We start from the raw sequence: 21,214 nt of genomic DNA, 5'->3' as shown, positions 1-21,214 counted from the left end.
AATTTCCGCGCAGCTGTGGCCCATTTTTTTCAGCGGGCGGCGTTCGCAATAGCTCGTCTTCGATCGGCAAATAAAAGCGGTCTCGTATCGATCTATAATCTGACCATACGCTCGGCCTCTTTCTCTCTCTCTCTCTCTTTCTCTCTCTGGCAGCCACATGCAACCGACCACGAGCCTCCGCTTTAGCCAGCGCATATACTGGCCAATCTTTGTAATTATAGAGCAGCCGCGCGTCCCATTAGCTCGATGGCCCTCGCGCACGGAACAGCGACTCGTCGGTGAAAGAAGAACGGAGAAACTTCGTATCATTTATCCGACCACTGACCAGCTCAACATCGTCTGCGCGTGTTCGCCGGTGAAAATTTCGTTACTCCACAGCTGTCTTGTCTTTCTAACGTTAAACTGTTTTAATCTCAGCTACAGATTCGAAGAGGTACGAGGAGATTTTCCATTTGCCGATCCTTAGGCGATGAGCCATTGGAGAGGAGAATCTTTTAAACGTGCACGAGGTTACCAGGCAGGTTTCGAAATTTAATTAAAAATCGCACGTTCGTGCGACTTTATGCAAATTCGTCTATTGACAAATTGAGAAATCGATTAATCGGATAATATGAGGATGTACGTAAAATTGGACCAACGAAAGGAATAGCGTACGATTTTTAATTTGATTTTGAAACCGGTTGTTTCACCTGGCCTGGTAATTTTAGCGTTAACTGATTCTTTTTTCTATAGATCGTCGAATAGAGAAACGATAACAGTTTGGTGTGAACGCACCATATTGAATGAAATATGCGTAGCAGGTTTCTCGGCGTGGAATTTTTGTAATTACATTATGCGTGCCGCGAGATGAGAAAGGTTGAAAATCGCTGGTCTAGACGACTAGCGGCGGACGACGAACCACGAAGGACAGGCTGATACAAGCGGAAGTCGGTTGTAAACCCGTGCAAACGGTTTTGTTCGCGAGGGAGCGTGGTTCACGCACGCGGCAACACCGACAATGATCCTGTAAAACACGAGCTCGTGGATTTACTCGTATGCCAATGAGAGGCTGCCCCTCGAAGGAGGTGTTCCTACCGCCGACAGTGCTCGTTACCTCCTTCCCTGATGTCATCATTTCGGACGTGGCGTTCCTACGCCTCTGTCCATCCGCTCGCGTCGTATCTCCAGCGCTGGAATCTTGGAAATTTAAAAACGCGCTTCACCGGTCGCCAAATGTCCACGCTTGTCTTTCTCGTGAAACTTGTCTAAGTCGAGAGCTTAGAAAAATTCAGATTGTCGCGTTGCGTTTGTCTCCGATTATTTGCGATGATATGAAGATCTTAGAAAGCAGTAGAAATATTTGACAGATTAGGTTTCATGTTTGCGTACAAATACGTCGTTGCAGAAGACGTGTTTGTAAAAGAAAGACACTTTTGGTAGAATCTTAGTATATTTTGATAAAATTCGTAATTTTCTTGCACATGAGCAATCTCTTTGCGTCCTTTTAAAGGCAACGTTCCAGTCGTTTCTTCTCATTTGCGAATTGTATTATTGTTGAGAATTTTGGATCTTAATAGCCGAAATAATGGTATAGGAAGACTGGAAGAATTAGAACGGGTCAATTTATTTTGTTCTTTCACTTTTATACCGTGGCTTCTGAAAGTATTGATAGACCTTTTACGATCACCATACGCATGTTATACGAAACATTTTCAAATTTCATTAATGCTGTAGTGACATCCAACTATAATAACTATATTTTTAAAATCTGAAACGATTCCGAGAATGAATGCAGAAATTATAAGATATTTAGTACAAGTACGTGCACATATAAAAATATTTAAATAAGCGATCATTCGTAACATTAGTAAGTCTCAGTATTCAGTGGGACCATTTTTAATATGTATATTAACATACTGTATATTAACTTTATATTAAATACAAGTTTATATCAAATATTCTGTAACTTTTATATGTATTTTCAAATTGGCAATATAAACAGGGCGATCTGATTATAGTGCTAACAAAATTTCCAAATGTTTTATATACAACACACAATATGAATATTAAAGTTTCCGTGACAAATGTAAATACTTTAGCGAGCCGCTGTATATATCAACGTTAACAGCATGTTTTTGCATATGTAGAAATAAAATAGAAGTAAACTTTCAAAATATCTGTTGAGAACTGTGGATCTTGATAGCCGAAATAATGGTACAGGAACACTAAATTTACACTTAAAATTCATATTAGAACAATTATATATTTATTTGATAAGCGATTTCAAAGATATTCATCGATACACACTCGCACGCGTCTCATCTTCTTCCATACCACACTGTTAACTGAACAGTTTACATTCATTTGTTTTCGAACACACATACTTCCACATACTGATATTCACATGCAAGTATCACTGCTACGCATCTAACCTAGTTAATTATACATATCTCAATAATTATTTTAATTTTAAAGATTTTGATAGCAATATCGTTTTCAACGATGAATCGCAAATTCTCTATCCAATAAAAATGTAATCCTCCCTCGTTTTGCTTCACCCTTTCGTTATTTACAATAATAAGTTTACAATTGAGCCATTTACCCCGTGTTTGACGTGTATACCTCATTCATTGCTTGATTTTACCCGCGTCAGGCATTTTCCAAACTAAACTGCGCAGTTAACAGGTTAAACACAGGATTGTGGTGAAATGGAGGGCGCACGCCGCTGCATAGTGGATGGCGACAAAGGAAGTGTGTCGAGGAGGCGAACAATCCCGCCTTGATTCCGTTGCTGTCCGCGACAGTGGCAGGGGCAGTTACGGGGGCCTGTAATTCATTGGTTCCGCTGCAGGTGTTTTCGCTCCTTGGACGCGAGTCCGGCTGAGTCCGAAAGCAACTATTAAATCGCGATTTTATGGCCGATCACCGAGTCGCGTGCCCGAATCTCGAGCTACCTATAAGCTCCTAATTAAACAGCGTTCGAACTGCAAGCCTTCGTTGCAAAAGGAACGCGAACAGCGTGTCTGCGAATCGTTAAAGTAGCCGACGCGTTTGTCAAAATCCGACTAACAGCGACAAAATCGAGCGCAGTTTGTTCGCAGCGCATTCTCCATGCCATTCACCCAGTTTTTCGACGCCGCGTCGTTTAAAAACGCGTCGCGTGCTCCACTGTACCACGCGTCGTCCAGCAGGTGCGTCTCCTACCTGTGGATCGACCTTAATATTCCCCCCGATCCGCGGATTCCTACAGAACCAGGGTGCTTCGAAAAACTTTTTCCAACGAATCAACAGGTTAATTGGTCGGCTTTCTAGCATCCCCTAACGACCAGACAAGACGAAGAACAGAGCAGACTAGAGCGTCTGACTATGCGTCTGGGTGGCGGTGAGAAAAAAGTGGGAACAAGGTAATCAGCAATTACGGCAGAATTTCCAGGTGTTGCTGGCGCGGTTCGTGAACGTCACGGAGAGATTTACTCGGTCGTTAATCTGTCCGATGAAGGAACGAGAGGCGATAGGCAGAGACTTTTCCGGCCAGGGACGTTCACCTGCCTCCGCGACTTTGCATTTATTTCCTAATCGGTCGAAAGTTCGCACCTGCTTTCCACGTCCACTTTCGTACGTCCTCCCTGTCCTTCGTGCGCTTCCTTTCCGGTCGAGCTGAGTCTCGATTAAACCGGCAATCGTTAAACCTCAATAAACGAGACCCGCACCAAAAACGGCTCGAGCCCCTTTCACGGTTAATCGATTTATCGGGCTCGCGTGATCGGCCACGATGATACATAATTAATCGTAGCAGGAGAAACCACGAGGGCAGGATGATGCGCGGTTTATTTACATGATAATCGACCGAAAATTATGTTTCCATTCTGTCCGGCTGGAGCTGTACCAAGCCGGTCTCGATCGCCGCAACAGCCTCCTTTCCATCACGTTTCTCTTAATTGTTCTGCAACGTGGGAAATATGTACCACATTTTTCCAGCAACCTGGTTCGATGTTTGTGATCGATGGAACAGCGCGACCAACAAGTTCGTCGCAACTTGCAGATCACGCGTGTACGCGTACGATTTACGTACGTATAGTAGCTGACAGAAGGTAGTTTACAAAGTAAAAACTATAGAAGAACAGTGTAATTTTATAAAATTTTATCAAATTTATCATCCATTTGATTCGAGTGAAATAAAAGCAATTAATAAATACGATAAATAATGTTAGGACGAAAGTTATTAAAATTCATGGTATGTCAATCTTTAATATTTTTATCTTATCGACCATAAGTATATTATGTATGTTATATACATTAGAGCACCTATTGATATTTAGTCAAAATTGCATGTTTCTATCTGTTAGTAATTTTATTATAAATCCACTATTGCATTATCGTACACTATGCTGTAAATAATTATACGTTGAGACAGATTTTCTGCCTTATTTCTTCGGTGTTTCCAAGAAACCACTGATTATGCCTCAATATGTTGAGCGAAATTGTTTTTGTAATGGATAAATTGCACGCTACACATGTTGCACGGCCAATTATTGCCCTTGATAACCGGAATAGAAGACAAAAAGGCAATTTTTCAACGAGACAATGTTCCTATTCATACAGTCGCCAGTGCAAAAAAGTGGTTCCAAGATGACGGAATAGAATTATTACCATGTCCAGCACCGAGCCCTGATCCGAACACGAGCGAGGACGGAGAATTTTAGCAAGAAAAGTTTACGACCAAGCGAAACCATCGCTTGGAAGATACTCGTCAATCCCCCTAAGAAAAAAATGAATAAAATCCACGAGGGCGGATATTGAAAAAAAGATACGAATAAGTTAGATAGTGTAGCCAACGGATGAATAAAAGCGATCAAAAATAAAGGAAAATCCATGGGATGTTAAATAAAAACGTAACAAAGAGAACATCGAGTTTATGTCTTTTCACAGCCGAAGCCACGAGTTAATAAAAGCGATCAAAATTAAGAATTAATCAAAATTAAGAGCTGTTAGCGTTGTCGAGTTGCGAGAAGTGTTAGCGTTGTTGGGAGTGGAGTTATTAACGTGTCGAATTGCGAGAGGTGCTAGCGTTGTTGAGAGTGGAGTTGTTAGCGTTGTTCAGTTGCGAGAGTGGTCGAATTAGAGTAAGATTGTTACAGTTAGTTCCAAATTAAACAATCATCGTTTTCTGTCTGATTAATATCCGTATAAGTAATTTATTGTAAATAAATTGCAAATTATAAATAGTATCAGGAAAAAAATTATACCTAAATTTCCCCGATACTACAAGTGGGACATCCATGGAATGTTGAATAAAGACGTAACAAAGTGAACATCGAGTTTACGTCTTTTCACAGTCGAAGGCACGAGTTAATAAAAGCGATCAAAATTAAGAATTAATCAAAATTAAGAGCTGTTAGCGTTGTCGAGTTGCGAGAAGTGTTAGCGTTGTTGAGAGTAGAGTTGTTAGCGTGTCGAGTTGCGAGAGGTGCTAGCGTTGTTGAGAGTGGAGTTGTTAGCGTTGTTCAGTTGCGATAGTGGTCGAATTAGAGTAAGATTGTTACAGTTAGTTCCAAATTAAACAATCATCGTTTTCTGTCTGATTAATATCCGTATAACTAATTTATTGTAAATAAATTGCAAATTATAAATAGTATCAGGAAAAAATTTATACCTAAGTTTCCCCGATACTACAAGTGGGACATCCATGGAATGTTGAATAAAAACGTAACAAAGTGAACATCAAGTTTACGTCTTTTCACAATTGAAGCCACGAGTTAATAAAAGCGATCAAAATTAAGAAATAATCAAAATTAAGAGCTGTTAGCGTTGTCGAGTTGCCAGAAGTGTTAGCGTTGTTGAGAGTAGAGTTGTTAGCGTGTCGAGTTGCGAGAGGTGCTAGCGTTGTTGAGAGTGGAGTTGTTAGCGTTGTTCAGTTGCGAGAGTGGTCGAATTAGAGTAAGATTGTTACAGTTAGTTCCAAATTAAACAATCATCGTTTTCTGTCTAATTAATATCCGTATGACTAATTTATTGTAAATAAATTGCAAATTATAAATAGTATCAGGAAAAAAATTATACCTAAGTTTCCCCAATACTACAAGTGGGACATCCATCGAATGTTGAATAAAAACGTAACAAAGTGAACATCGAGTTTATGTCTTTTCACAGCCGAAGCCACGAGTTAATAAAAGCGATCAAAATTAAGAATTAATCAAAATTAAGAGCTGTTAGCGTTGTCGAGTTGCGAGAAGTGTTAGCGTTGTTGGGAGTGGAGTTGTTAACGTGTCGAATTGCGAGAGGTGTTAGCGTTGTTGAGAGTGGAGTTGTTAGCGTTGTTCAGTTGCGATAGTGGTCGAATTAGAGTAAGATTGTTACAGTTAGTTCCAAATTAAACAATCATCGTTTTCTGTCTGATTAATATCCGTATAAGTAATTTATTGTAAATAAATTGCAAATTATAAATAGTATCAGGAAAAAAATTATACCTAAATTTCCCCGATACTACAAGTGGGACATCCATGGAATGTTGAATAAAGACGTAACAAAGTGAACATCGAGTTTATGTCTTTTCACAGTCGAAGGCAAGAGTTAATAAAAGCGATCAAAAATAAAGAAAAATCCATGGAATGTTGAATAAAAACATAACAAAGTGAACATCGAGTTTACGTCTTTTCACAGCCATTTTCAGGGCACAAGTTTCAAAGAAAATATAATTTCCCTCAAACTTCGAGACAAGACAATTTTTCAATTCCTTGTATCTTCACTTTTATGTTTCGTTATAACATGAAACCTTCTAGAGCATCTTGTCAATTTTTCCTTCAATCTCATGAAAAGCCTGAAAATAGGCTCGACTATATAATCACGCGTCTCGCCTGCACACGTAAAACGCTAAATAAAGTAGAAGTTGTTAGAATTCTACGCTAAGTACGACAAGTAGATATCCTGATACTTACGAGCGACGATGTACGTTGTAAGTTGGTCTCGTTGCTTCAACGAGATGGTTAAGTAATGGTTATTTTGCCTCGGCCACGAAACACGCTATTTCTGGTCTCTGACTAAGAGTCGTGTGCAGAAGTTACGTATTGGCCGATCGGTGGAAGGTGGCACGGCGACGAGTTCTCGGTCGCATTAACCGTACCTGTTACTTGCCTGCGCCATCGGTAATTAGTTCAGCTGCAGCGTGCGGAGACGCGTGCCCAGTGGCCGGTACTCGGTGCTGCAGCTGCACCTGTCGCCCCGGACGATCCGCACGCCTTCATAAATACGAGGCTCCGCGGGCGCGCGGCTAGCGTAAGCGCGCACCACCGGCGACAGAGAGCCGCCCCGATAAAAAGCCGCTATTAAGCTCGATTCCAGACATCCGGGCCCGCCTGTAACCATACACGCTGTTGCACTTTAAATTTGATTTAGGACTGCCACGAGGTCGCCTCTCGCTTCTCGTCGCCTCCTCTATCGTCCCTTCTATCGAGCGGTTATCTTCGCCGCTGCAGGGACAGACAACGTTGACGCGACATGTATTGGCTTGGCAACTAAGTGATTGCGGGTTTTGGCATTAGATGGTATTGACAAAACCCGCAATCACTTAGTTGCCGATCCGATGGATAGAAATCGATTGGCGAAAAATTCCGGGATCGATTAGTTTAGTCGCGTGTTTTAACTTGTTAATTTGCTTTTGATGGTGTAGCTGGTGTAAAGTTATGCAAAGTTGCTATAAAAGAGCCGGTATACACGGCAAAGGGGATGATCAAATAATCGAATTCTTTATTTTTGTAAAATACCTGGTAGGTTTACTGGAAGCGTAAAGGGAACATACCACTGAATGTCATTGCTTTTTACTAAAATTTTGAGCCTTTATAAATAGCAAATGGTAATTTGTTGTATGTCAAACGCACCGAAATAAAGTTGGAGCGTATACACGTGGGACGTAGTTGACTGGTTAACATTGGACTTTTAAGTTTCAGGTAGCTTTGGCATTGACGATTGACGTCTAACTTGGATTTTTCGAAACGTTGCGTCGATAGATTCTCGAAAACTCTTGGCCCAAGCCACGTCTGTCATTGAAACAACGTGGGAAGATTCAATCGTCAATTTTGAAAATGAAGTTCAGTTATTTTTACAATCTCTCCATTACAAATTTCAAAAAAGAAACAAGCTACAATTTTAGAATAAAAATTCAAAGCTATGGGAGAAAAAAGTAACACGTGGAAGCTTCGAAGTCGACAAATTTATCTCCTCAGTTTTAGATTCCAAATCGAGTTACAAAAATATCGCGATCAAAATCCCCCTTCCCCTAGAATTTCTAAACTTCGTACACGTTGATCCTCGGATTCTCGGCAGGCTGACTATTTCCTCTTTCGAATTCTCGAGGCTGTGGATTTGCAGGTTGCGCGAAAAAGTCCCCCCTCTTGCAGATCGTCGCGGATATTCGGTTAAATTCGCAGGTGTTGCGCTAGTGGCGAAACGCGCTAACTTCGCAGCGACTATCGAGCATATAGTCGGCGCATAGTCGGTGCACCGCGATAAATCTCGCCCACGATACTTATCTCGGCGACTATGCAAGTCAGCCAGACGGTTTCCTCGTCGTCGCGGAGCGTCGTCCCCTCGCGACGCAGCCACGACCGTTCGTCCAACCTCGATCTTCGACTGCAGATTCTCCGGGACTTCTGGAATTCCGCTAACTCGGTACTTCCGCGTGCCTTTGCCCTCACCTGGGGGAGCAATTCGTTTCGGCCATTGCACGAAACTTTCCCATTCTCAGCCACGCCACCGCCATGGTCCACTTTATTTCGAGTCTCGCTGGCCAAGTCGATCCGCGTCTCGTTCACGTGCCTCGTCTTTCGACAGCAAAACGGCCATTTAAAGGGAATTTGCACCTTTTTAGTTTGGACCATCGTTGTGGTCACGGGTCGAACGAGAAACGTTGTTCTTCCTGGCGTTTCATCCAAAGTAAAGAGGTTAAATTTGATTTGAGTCACGAAAGGGACGGCGGATCGGAAATTGAGGGCCGCGCGTTCGGCACGCGACGAGCGGCAAGCTGCGAGCGCGGCGGGCGAGCGAACACAAGCTGCAGCCTCTGCGTGGAACAGCGGTCTTATGAATCACGCGGAACGCGACCAAGCTATCATTACGTCCGGTAATCACGGTGATTTGTCGGAACTGTTCTAATCGAGAGTCGATATCGGCTCCCTTTTCACTTCGCTGCGAGACCGCGCCTTTCTTCCCTTTTCTTAATCGCATCTTTCTTAACGAGTTTCCAACGAGATACAAAGCGTCGAATTCCGCGTAGTTGAACCGGCACTCCGCCAACTCTACGCTTTGCGATCGTTCGAAGAGTTCTAGTTCGAGAAACCGCGCTGAACTCGTACGTTTCAGGATGAAGTGCACAGTCTGCTCTCGCACATATTAAGGTTGATTCACAAATGCGTGTCAATAGTTAGCTACGTATAGAGTAGCTTAAGACCACTTTCCCGACAAATTATCGCGATGTATCGCAGGCAATGGACGACCAACAGCCCTCGATCCCTCGCCGTCGAATTCCGCTAATTAAATAAAAGTCCTTATATTATTCGATTAATCAATTTTTCAATTTTTGATGATATAAGAATGTGCATAAATCTGCTCGAACAGCAGCAATAACAACGAATATACAACTTTAAATTAAATTTTGCAACCGGTTGTTTGACCAAGTCTGCCAAGGTCAACGTTAAACTAGTGTCCGCTCAATCGTTCCGCTCATCCTCTCGAACATATCGTTCGTTTCAAAAGTCTGTTCATAGATAGTCTTTATATCATTCGATTAATCAATTTCTCAATTTTTGATGATATAAGAATGTGCATAAATCTGCTCGAACAGCAGCAATAACAACGAATATACAATTTCAAATTAAATTTTGCAACCGGTTGTTTGACCAAGTCTGCCAAGGTCAACGTTAAACTAGTGTCCGCTCAATCGTTCCGCTCATCCTCTCGAACATATCGTTCGTTTCAAAAGTCTGTTCATAGATAGTCTTTATATCATTCGATTAATCAATTTCTCAATTTTTGATGATATAAGAATGTGCATAAATCTGCTCGAACAGCAGCAATAACAACGAATATACAACTTTAAATTAAATTTTGCAACCGGTTGTTTGACCAAGTCTTCCAAGGTCAACGTTAAACTAGTGTCCGCTCAATCGTTCCGCTCATCCTCTCGAACATATCGTTCGTTTCAAAAGTCTGTTCATAGATAGTCTTTATATCATTCGATTAATCAATTTCTCAATTTTTGATGATATAAGAATGTGCATAAATCTGCTCGAACAGCAGCAATAACAACGAATATACAATGTCAAATTAAATTTTGCAACCGGTTGTTTGACCAAGTCTGCCAAGGTCAACGTTAAACTAGTGTCCGGTCAATCGTTCCGCTCATCCTCTCGAACATATCGTTCGTTTCAAAAGTCTGTTCATAGATAGCATACACGCAATTATAAGAACAAACTCGAAAGCCTATTTACAATGCATGTGCGAGAATCTATGAGAAAGTGAATGTTCTGAAACTTTTGTTCGCCACTGTATGAAGAAACGAGCGTTTGCTGTTAATGACACGGCGATGATATCACTGCGGCTTGTCTCGACAAGCCGGCACATCCAACAGAAGCGTAACACGAGGAAGCTAGCGTTCGTCGGCGCAATTTCGTACGACGTTACCGCGAACAGGGAACAGGTCGATGCACGGTTAGGTCAGGGAGTTTTTTGGCGTGGCAAGAAGTCGGCCGAAGAAATACGCGCAACACGAGCGAGCCGGGGTTAACGATTACTGCGCGGTAAATAACCACGATCCACCTGTGCGCGCCCGGTTGCCTTGTAAAACCGACAGAACGCTCCATTGTTTTACATGGACGATCGTAAAGCATAACGAGGCCGCGAATTTCTGGCCGCCGCCGCGCGATAGTCGTTCGTCGTGCGTTGCAGCGGATCGCAATATCGACGCTTGTAAATTCGTTGCTAACGAACGGGCGAAGGAAAAAAGAAGGCAGGAGAAAAATAATTCGCAAACGTTACGTTGTAGATGTTTTCCTGGCAGCCGTGGAGAAAGAGCTCAAAGCAATATTATTTAACCGTTAAAGTCAGTCCTCGTTAGGCCGTGGCCGATAGAGGCGTGGGTCGTGTCGTCGTATATTAGTTGGGAAACGCCTCCTGCGGGATCGAGAGGGGTGATGGCACACGAGATTAATAGCCAGCGGGTCAAGTACGCCGAGAGGAGAGCTGCTCTACCGAACGGAGTGGAGTTCACCTTGGAAAGTAGTCGGTGGAATCGGCGAACGTGCGCGTGTTTCTCCCGACAGGCAAAATTCGACGCGAGCCGTTTACACGCATTGCGCGTCCATCGACGAGTTACGATGTTTGCTCTGGATGAAACCGATACTGTTAAACAGTCCGATCAGATTTTCCCTCGATAAGATGGGGTGCAACGCGGCTGCCGGAGTAATTGCACGATACTTTATATATTACGCTAAGTAATTGCAGCGGCAGTATGCGCGTTTATGTAAGGCCAGGCAGCGAACAATGAGGCAGCGATTACCATCGTCTCGGAATCGCATTATCCCGACGCGTCCACGAATCTCCGACGTGGATCCTGCTCGTAATTAACGCCGCCTCCGGTTCTGTGAAAAGTCCAGGTAAACTCGCGCCGCGTACGCTCGCTCCTGCAAATTTCCTTCGTGTAGTGTCTATCGCGCTTTACCGTTACGCCAACCTCAACGTACACTGTCTCAGGCGAAGCGTAACAATGTTATCACTGACATTGTCACCGACGTAATAATCTTCCGCCATCTATGGGACAGTGGCATCGTTACATCCGCGTACAAATTCTCTTGTTGTCTGTCGAGATGAAACTTGATTCGAGGAAGAATCGACGCATATCCTGATTTGGTAGATTGTTAATAAATAAATAAATAAATAAATAGGCGGTGGCAGACGTAACGCGAAACACCGTGAACCAAAATATTCCATTTGACGACCTTTTCCACGAACGATGGATCGGAAAATTACGCGTCACGGAAAATTATCCGCCAGAGTTATTCTGCGATCGCTGGTGTACACGGCACACGATTTACGACGTTCGTCGTGTCGCGGAAGCCGAGGCGCCACCGCCAGGCTCCGCAAAATGGCGTCCGATCAGGCGATTTACGATCGATGTCTTTGTCTCGTTACGCAACCGCGCGTCTGTCTCGAGTCTCGAATAGGATGTTACCGTGAAATTATCGCGCGCCTACTTTTTCCGATTAATTAAACGCTGCGAGGGAAAAAGTACCGTATTCTCTCATTGTATCCTCCCTGCCGGCTCTCGATCGTATCGCCAGCCTTTTGTATTATTATTTAGCAATTATACGGTCGGTGATAATTGGCCAGGCTTCACGGCTCAATCGTTCGATTTCACAGAAAACACAGTGATGAGGGACAAACAATCTTCTTCCTTCTTTTTCTTCTTGTAACACGGTCGAACCTCGGTAACTCGCAGCGCTGAGATCTTCCAGTCGCAGAGGATTCGAAGTTTCCGCGTAAAACAGACTCGACGGATGAAAACTCTGCGGGAACTTCGATTACGTTCACCTTTCAGGAAAACCTTCGCCTTTTCAGCTTCCTATTAGAACGCGTTTTATACAAAGTAAATGCAACAAGTTGCAGTCGCCATGGACGATGACAATTGTACGTCTGGTTGACGAGCAACGAATAGTTTGCACGGATAATGAAGAAACTAAGGAGATTGCGTCGTCTTGGTCTGTTGTTCGAGACAATTGCAACAACAAGGAAAGGAGACGACGCATCGAACGATTGGTTTCGCGCATCCTGTCACACTATGTCGTAGCTGTACGTAGGAAGCAACTGTTGACGACATCGACTCGTACCGATTAGCTGGTGCGCCTTCTGTAGCGCAACATCGAAAGTGGCCTTTGTATCTGACACATACGGCAGACTGCCGTATAACGCGATTTTCCGTATGACACATAAATGTAATTAACCCTTTGCACTGCGAATTTTATTCCGATTTTGTTACAAGTAGCTTTTAAGTGTTTTATTTGAAATTTACTTTAACTAGAAAATAAGGCAAATTAAGTAAATAAAGGAAGAAAGAAATTCACTTAAATACCGGTTTTATTCTATTGTTGCATTTTGTAATTTTTGAGTGTATGATATGCCTTGAAACAATCTCCAGGATGCAATCCTGCTTTTGAGCTCCTGAGATAAAAACTGATGTCGAGTCACACTCGATATAGGAGTGCAAAGGGTTAATATTCGTTGAAAGATTCGTCGAAAAGATCGAACCTGTTAGCGAAACTGATTCGACGATCGAAAATGAATATTTGCTTGCACCAGAACGAAAACTTTGGAACGTCATTTTGGACGATTCGGACTAATCATCAAGGTTGCGAAAGTACTTTTCAATTTAAAAAATCTTAAAAGACACAATACACAAATTTGTGTAATTACATTTTTATTGGAATTATCAAGTTTCCATTGTAATGGGTCTCTGCCGTGAACAAATAAACAAACAAATAAATAAATATCATACACATCAGATGACAGTACACGGTTTGCTTGCACCAGAACGAAGACGTTGGAATGTGATTTTAGATGATTCGGACAGCGACTAATAATCAGATTGCGAAAGTACTTTTCAATTTAAAAAATCTTAAAAAACACAATACACAAATTTGTGTTAGAATCATCCAGCTTCCACTGTAATAGGTCTCTGCCATGAACGAATAAACAAACAAATAAATAAATATCATACACATCAGATGACAGTACACGGTTTGCTTGCACCAGAACGAAGACGTTGGAATGTGATTTTAGATGATTCGGACAGCGACTAATCATCAAGATTGCGAAAGTACTTTTCAATTTAAAAAATCTTAAAAAACACAATACACAAATTTGTGTTAGAATCATCCAGCTTCCACTGTAATAGGTCTCTGCCATGAACGAATAAACAAACAAATAAATAAATATCATACACATCAGATGACAGTACACGGTTTGCTTGCACCAGAACGAAGACGTTGGAATGTGATTTTAGACGATTCGGACAGCGACTAATCATCAAGATTGCGAAAGTACTTTTCAATTTAAAAAATCTTAAAAAACACAATACACAAATTTGTGTTAGAATCATCCAGCTTCCACTGTAATAGGTCTCTGCCATGAACGAATAAACAAACAAATAAATAAATATCATACACATCAGATGACAGTACACGGTTTGCTTGCATCAGAACGAAGACGTTGGAATGTGATTTTAGATGATTCGGATAGCGACTAATAATCAGATTGTGAAAGTACTTTTCAATTTAAAAAATCTTAAAAAACACAATACACAAATTTGTGTTAAAATCATCCAGCTTCCACTGTAATAGGTCTCTGCCATGAACGAATAAACAAACAAATAAATAAATATCATACACATCAGATGACAGTACACGGTCTGCTTGCACCAGAACGAAGACGTTGGAATATGATTTTAGATGATTCGGATAGCGACTAATCATCAAGGTTGCGAAAGTACTTTTCAATTTAAAAAATCTTAAAAAACACAATACACAAATTTGTGTAATTACATTTTTATTGGAATTATCAAGTTTCCACTGTAATGGGTCTCTGCCGTGAACAAATAAACAAACAAACAAATAAATATCATAGTCGCATCGGATGACAGTACACGATGGACGAGCAGCGTACGGAAGAGGTTAATCCCAGGAGGAGTGGAAACGTCGGGGAAGAACATGCGCTCGGGCTAAAGAAAATCCTAACACGATTCCGGAGACGCGCGGGAGCCGGCCACTAAATCCTCCCCAACCCCGTGTGCCGGCAGTCCAGTTCCTGGACGCGTCGTCCTGGACAAATGCCCGGATACCAACGGTGGAAGCAATGCGTCTTAACGACGCCACTCTGCGAGGCGTCACCGCCGTACCACGCCGTCCCGTGCAGTTCCTGCGGGGGCCGTTTCACGCCTTCGGCACGAACGTCCACCGCCAGGACCGCGTTTCTCGCACATACCGGGGAAACAGGGCCATCGATCCGCTCTCCGACCGTCTCTCACCGAGGGAACCTTATTTTTTTCCCACTCGAGCCTCGTTTCGATCAGCCCGCTGACTCGTTTGCCAATGCGAGCTCGTTATTTATTTTCTCCAGCGGCAATACGCTTTTGAGTTTGAGCAGAAGTCGAAAGAAACGATGGTTGGCAGATAACGCAACGTAAGACGATGGAAGAACGCTCGTAGCAAACGCTGTGAATGCGAAGAAACAAGTTTCTCAGGAGGAAGAGAAAACTCGTGCTGTTTGAATGTGGTCGAAAAATAAATACGCATTTACATGTTGTAAATCGCAAGCTTTTGTATTAATTACTCGCGGCCATGCCAGCCGAGAATTATAATTGGACAGTGGAAAAACACCGTGAGCGCCGAGAAACGAGTTTTTTCACGAGGAAAATAAAACTTGGGTGTCAGTGTGTGGTCGAAATTCATGAGAAAAGAGGGTGTATTTGTAGGAAAGCCTGTGCGTGCTAACTCTTAGTCGCAAAGAGAACGCGATATTCCGTTCATTTATGTGAATGGCATAGACAAAAGCCAAGAACCAATTGACCAATTTATTGGGGACATGGTGACACCAGCTACCAGCATTATTAACGGCTATCTAGAAAGGAAAATTGCGTTGAAATTCTGTACCGCGGTTATTCTCGTTGCTATGTGGAACATTTCGCGATAGAAAAATCAAAGTTTTTCAATCTTCCCAGTGTTTTCCGCAAATATTCCTCGATCGTCTTTCGTACGCCCCCGAACAGATTAGACAGGTCAACATTTTCCGCACTTCATATCCGATATTTCTTAAGGCGGTCTTTTGAATTAGAATGTTCTAAAACAGCGTCTTTTTGTGATTTTTTTTAGAAATGAAGTTATTGAATTTTGAGGTATAGTTTTATATATATTTAACGAATACGAACAAATTTTGTTAAAGTAAAAAAAAGATTGTAATTGTAATTGTAAGTGTAATAAGTTTTCAATCGGTGGGAAAGATCCACCTCGTAATTCTTGACTGAAAAAACCAAAAAGGGATTAAATTATTATATATTCTTCTTCTCGATGAACGAACAAAAATGCAGGAAATGGTGTAAAATTAAAATCTTTGGTGGGTTTAAAGAAGAAATGTGTTTTATAAAAAGGAAAAATAAACTTTAAGGTGCTGTAACAATTATTTAAATAAACTTTTTCACGAACTTTCTTAGTTCATCAGGAAGAAAATATATAATAATTTAATCCTTTTTTGGTTTTTTGTTTCAATCAAGAATTACTAGCTGGATCTTTCCCATCGATTGAAAACTGCAGCCCATGAAATAGGTTCCGAAATCTGTTATAATCTTCTTTTCACCTTACAAAGATTTGTTCGTATTCGTCAAATATATATAAAACCATACCTCAAAATTGAATAACTTCATTTCTAAAAGAAATCCCAAAATACGCTGTTTTAGAGCATTCCAATTTAGGACACTCCATTAATCGTAATTAGCATTTTGCACTGATTTACAATCAGTTTACTTGTTTTACAAATCGTTGACCCTGCAATCAAATTACGTACATTCTACGAGAGGTAAAAGGTACTGACCTCTCCTCGACGCTGCTTCGAACGACGCTCCTGGCCGAAGAAGCGGAAGAATCAGTCGACGAGACGCGACGATCGAAGCCGAAACGATCCGCGCGACGATTAAAGGAAGCTCACTGGCGCGATGTTCTATCGCGTATCTGGCGCGCGATTTTAAAGCAACCTCGAGCCATGGTAGTTTATCGGGGACACAGGTGAAAACGTAATTAAGAACGCAGTCGATTAAAGCGCGTTGCGCGCCGCGGGACGGTGAGGTAAAAGGCGAAATAACCGAGAGGGCTCCATGTGTGGCACGGTTAGCAGCCCATCCATTTTTCTGACTGCTTGTAGTTTCGCGCCAGGGGTCCCTCGGAGAGAGCCGCTTCGATCTCTCCAACCCCCGCCATTCTCCTCGACTGATCCGAAGCAAATCCGACCCGACCTTAATATAATCGTAATCCATGAACCATCTATAAAGTTTAAACGGTCGATAAACGCGCTGATGGGTGGAGAATATTGGGAACAGCGACGTCGAGACGCAGTTCCATCTTATAATCGAACGGTTTTTCCACCTTTCTCGTTACCTCGTTCAACGCTGTTTCGTTTTGCAAAGACGCGGTCTTTCGCGCGCTGTGCAGACGAATTAGCTGCGTGTAACGAAGTTGCGAAATGCACGACGCACTTGCACAGAAGACGCGTTAGAAGGTTGGAAAATATTTATCGTTAGATACGTTGACCATCATAGTAAAATATAATTCTGTTTTTAAATATCTTTGGCAGCCAATTGCTATCTTGTCTGTAGATTTGCGCAGCAAGCAGCTTCGATATTAAACATTCTATTAAAAATGTGTAATTATTTATTGTATTTATCGAACAGTAAGAAACGTATAGACTTAATATTCGGTGCGAAAGTTTATTAGCGCGAACATAAATGGATTACAAAATTTTCACCAGCTTTGAAACGGTGCCCAATTTTCAATCGTATTTTCTTGATTTGCTCCAGTTACTGGAAAACTGTCTTTTGATCGAGAAATCTTAGGTCGTTCGAAGTTTCTTTCGTTTTAACCCCTTGTCCTTGCTTGGACCACAATAAACAAGAAAGTTGATTACGCGTCGAGACGTTTTAGCTGTTCAGCCGTGTGCTCGAACTTGCGCAAAATGTACGCGTCTTATGACATGTTTATTTCACCGTAAGAAAAGGAATTGTGAGATAACAAACACGTTTAGGCACAACTAACACTTTTAAGATGTCTTGCAAGTAATTATGATCGCTTCATTGGTGAAGAAAAATGATTTATTATTTACAAGTGGATAATGTATCAGTAAGAATTTGTAAATTAACCCTTAGAGTGCTATGGGCGAGTATATGCGTCTAGCGAAAGCTATCGGTGTGGACTAAGGACACATATATGCGTTATCTGTAAGTGCCCGGCGTGGACTAAGGACGCATATATGCGTTTGTCAATTTTTCCGAACACCTACGTAGAAATAATACTATTACGTTTGTGTGAGATAAATATAAATGCATTCCTTAGTAACGGCAGTAAACAAATGCCAATAACACCTCGTTATAACAGTTGTCTATCTGTTTCGCGGACAATCGCATCTAATTATCAAGAAGAAAATGTGTTGTTTGTGTGAAAAATAAGAGAATGCGGAAAATGCGATGTCGGATTATGTATCGATAATTGTTTTGAAATTTTTCACACACAACTGAATTATTAACTTGTCTTATATTTACTAAATTTAGTTTTCTAGTTTATTGTTTTCTAGTTTATTACCCAAATTCTAGTTTGTTGTAAATTTCAATGTTTATAATAAATAATTAATACTAAAAAAATAACGCTCTTGAATCATTTAATCTCGCGCAAAGGAATTACTATAACTTATTACGATTTGCGCTTTGAATAGTCAATCAACAGAGTTTAGTCTAACGAAAAAGATTCCGTCCACAGCGATCGTCAGCGCTAGCCGTACGGACCGCATAGGCCGCGAGTATTCAGCACTGTAAGCACTGTTAATAACGTTTTGAGAAAACTCGTGGAAAATTAGTAATCTTCAACTGTGTGATATTTCATGAAACGATGAAACACAATAGGAAACACAATATCGCTATCATCGCTGTCGTCATCAGAAGGATCTACCGAATAAAACTATCCGCAAAAATAACGCAATTCTCATTACTATCATCAATATTGTAGTATCGTAAAAAAGGCCTAATTAGAGATCGATCACAACAGTGTCGTCTGTCCTTCAGTTGTTAGTTTACATAGGAAAATAGCCTATCATATATGACTAAGGTCATCTGGTTCTTGCGGAGGAAAAAAAGGAAAAAAAGAACACTAGCGGAGGGGGACGATTTGGGTTCAAAGAGTGAGTCGAGAGGTCAGAGTTAGTCGACAAGTCGAGGAGTAGAGTTGTTAGCATTAGTCCTGTTTTTGCGTCCAGGCTTTCAGGACATAAATTAAAATATCGTACATAAGCACAACGCAACAGCGGCTTAATTTTATCTTATTTAACAATAATAATCTTAAAAAAAAAAAAAAAAGAGAAAAGAATGTAATAATGCATGGCTACGTCGTACCGTCGCGTATCGGTACTTTTGCCTGTACCACCCTACAATTAGAATTCAGCGTTTATTCTGGAAAAAAAATCATGTAAAAAAAATATGTAAAAGACCTGGAATTAATAAACAAAGTTAAAAAAAGAAAAAAAAAGAGTTGTTAGCATTGTCGAGTTGCGAGAGTTGCTAGCGTTGTTGAGAGATTGAGTTGTCGACTCGAGTGGTCGAAGTAAAATAAGATTGTTGCGTTTAGTTCAAGTTAAACAACCATCGTTTTCTCTCTAATTCATATCTGTTTAGTTTATTTATTATAAATAAGTTATAAATAATATCAGGAAAAATTTATAACTAAATTCCCCCGATACTACAATATTAGATTTTCTTTTTACTGATACGACAGGTATAAGGGTTGTCTAATTCTTTAAGAAAATTATAATCCAAACGTGTGAACGTAACAAATAATTAGACGTAAGTAGAACAAGAAAATATCGAGTGCAACTAACAATTCTTGTTAATTCAGGATATTCTGTACCATCGCAAATATACTGGCAGACAATGGACCTCGGAGTAAAACAACGTCCATCGAAAGTAATACGTGTTTTCTTATTTACCACGAGTCATGCTCCTGGTTATTGCTTTTATTTATTTATTTTATTTGCGTGAATTTTACAGTCAATTCTCATTGAAAATTCTAAGCCAATTGTTCTGCCGTGCTACTATGTCGCGTTTAATAAACGTTTATCGTGTGTTTGATTCCACTTGAATCTGGTGCTTTTGGCCCAAATTTCTTACCACGAGTTTCGCTCGTTGTTTCAGGGCAAAGGGTTAAGCAACAGACTCACGACATCTTCTGTTTTATATTGAAAGGCCTAAGAGATATCAGGCGAATTATAAACAAGCGGTTGCGGAACATTTTCATGGTTTGGCTAAGACAAAAGACAGGGGGTTGCCAAGGGACAAAGACGAATTAACAGTCATTTTGAGTTGAGAAGTCAGAGAGTGCGAATTGCGCTGTCGACAGAGCGTTGGATCAGTGGTGACGAGAGTTGCAAATTAACTGTCTAGTTGTCTTAATTATAATACGTTATTATGATTAGTTCAGGCTAAACAACCATCGTTTCCTGTTTAACCAACATCTGTTTAATCCATTTACTGTTAATAAACTAATTGTAGTAAAATCCTACAATATTATTTTCCCATTTCGTTCTATCAACCCCAATCGATAAAAATCGATGAAATAAAGCGAAAAATGTGGTGCATCCGTCATTTCCTTAGAAAACCAACGAAACTATCGATCCAACCTGACGTAAGCTATCGCAGAACGCGCGTTTCTTACGATACAACAAAACTATCAATGTCTCGATCAGATCGCATCGATCAAGAACCAACGCGTGATACACGCAGGCTGTCTATCTGTCGATCTGAACTAATAAGAATCTCCAGGCGTCGTGCGATCGTCGTCGAATTCGAATGGAACAACGAGGACGCACCGATTCCGAGTGCCACGTCGCGCGTGCAAGTCGATTTTTCTGAAGCATCCGGCCACAATGGAAATTCCAGGCGTGAAACCTAGATGTTCCGGACGTCGGGAGCTGGTGTCTGTATAAAGCACGGTGTCACGGGGCACCGTGACACCGGAGGGAACGTTCCGTGGAACGAGGTTACGCGGAGATAGAAAAAGATAGCGGGGAGAATCGAGCGTCTGTTGTCTCCGTCTAAGCGCCAGTCACGCCGCTCTCATCAATCTTGTTCGATTATTCCGTGATGGGCGAAAAAGAGCGGCGCGAAGGAGGTCCATGGCGGGCGGGGGAGGAGGGGGAAACAAAAGGAAGGCGGGTCGTTATAAACGGCGAGGCGATTTGATTTCTATTAGGCGACGCATTGTTCGCTCCCTCCGGGGGATCCTCGGCTCGTTAATGAATTTGTGGTCGCGGATCCGGCCCGTGGAAAACGTTTTCGAGAGGCTCGGGCCGATTTCGCGGCCGCAGAAAGTCTCCTCTCTGCGTTCGTGCAAGCTCGCGTTCCCTGAGCGGAGGTTCGAGGGCGTCGACGGGAGGTGGATCATCGCAA

At 41.6% G+C, this 21,214-nt stretch overlaps 1 long non-coding RNA gene across 1 annotated transcript in view; it reads left to right on the top strand.

The window, feature by feature from the left end:
* Positions 1–19,181, top strand: part of LOC126925492 (uncharacterized) — a 103,464-nt gene extending 84,283 nt beyond the window's left edge. The window contains exon 2 of the long non-coding RNA XR_007713953.1: positions 18,999–19,181. This is a non-coding gene — a long non-coding RNA (uncharacterized LOC126925492). The remainder of the gene's footprint in view (positions 1–18,998) is intronic.
* Positions 19,182–21,214: the final 2,033 nt, after the last annotated feature.

The sequence above is a fragment of the Bombus affinis genome, chromosome 16, assembly GCF_024516045.1.
Source record: "Bombus affinis isolate iyBomAffi1 chromosome 16, iyBomAffi1.2, whole genome shotgun sequence".
NCBI lineage: Eukaryota > Metazoa > Arthropoda > Insecta > Hymenoptera > Apidae > Bombus > Bombus affinis.
This window is presented reverse-complemented; position numbering and strand designations above follow the sequence as displayed.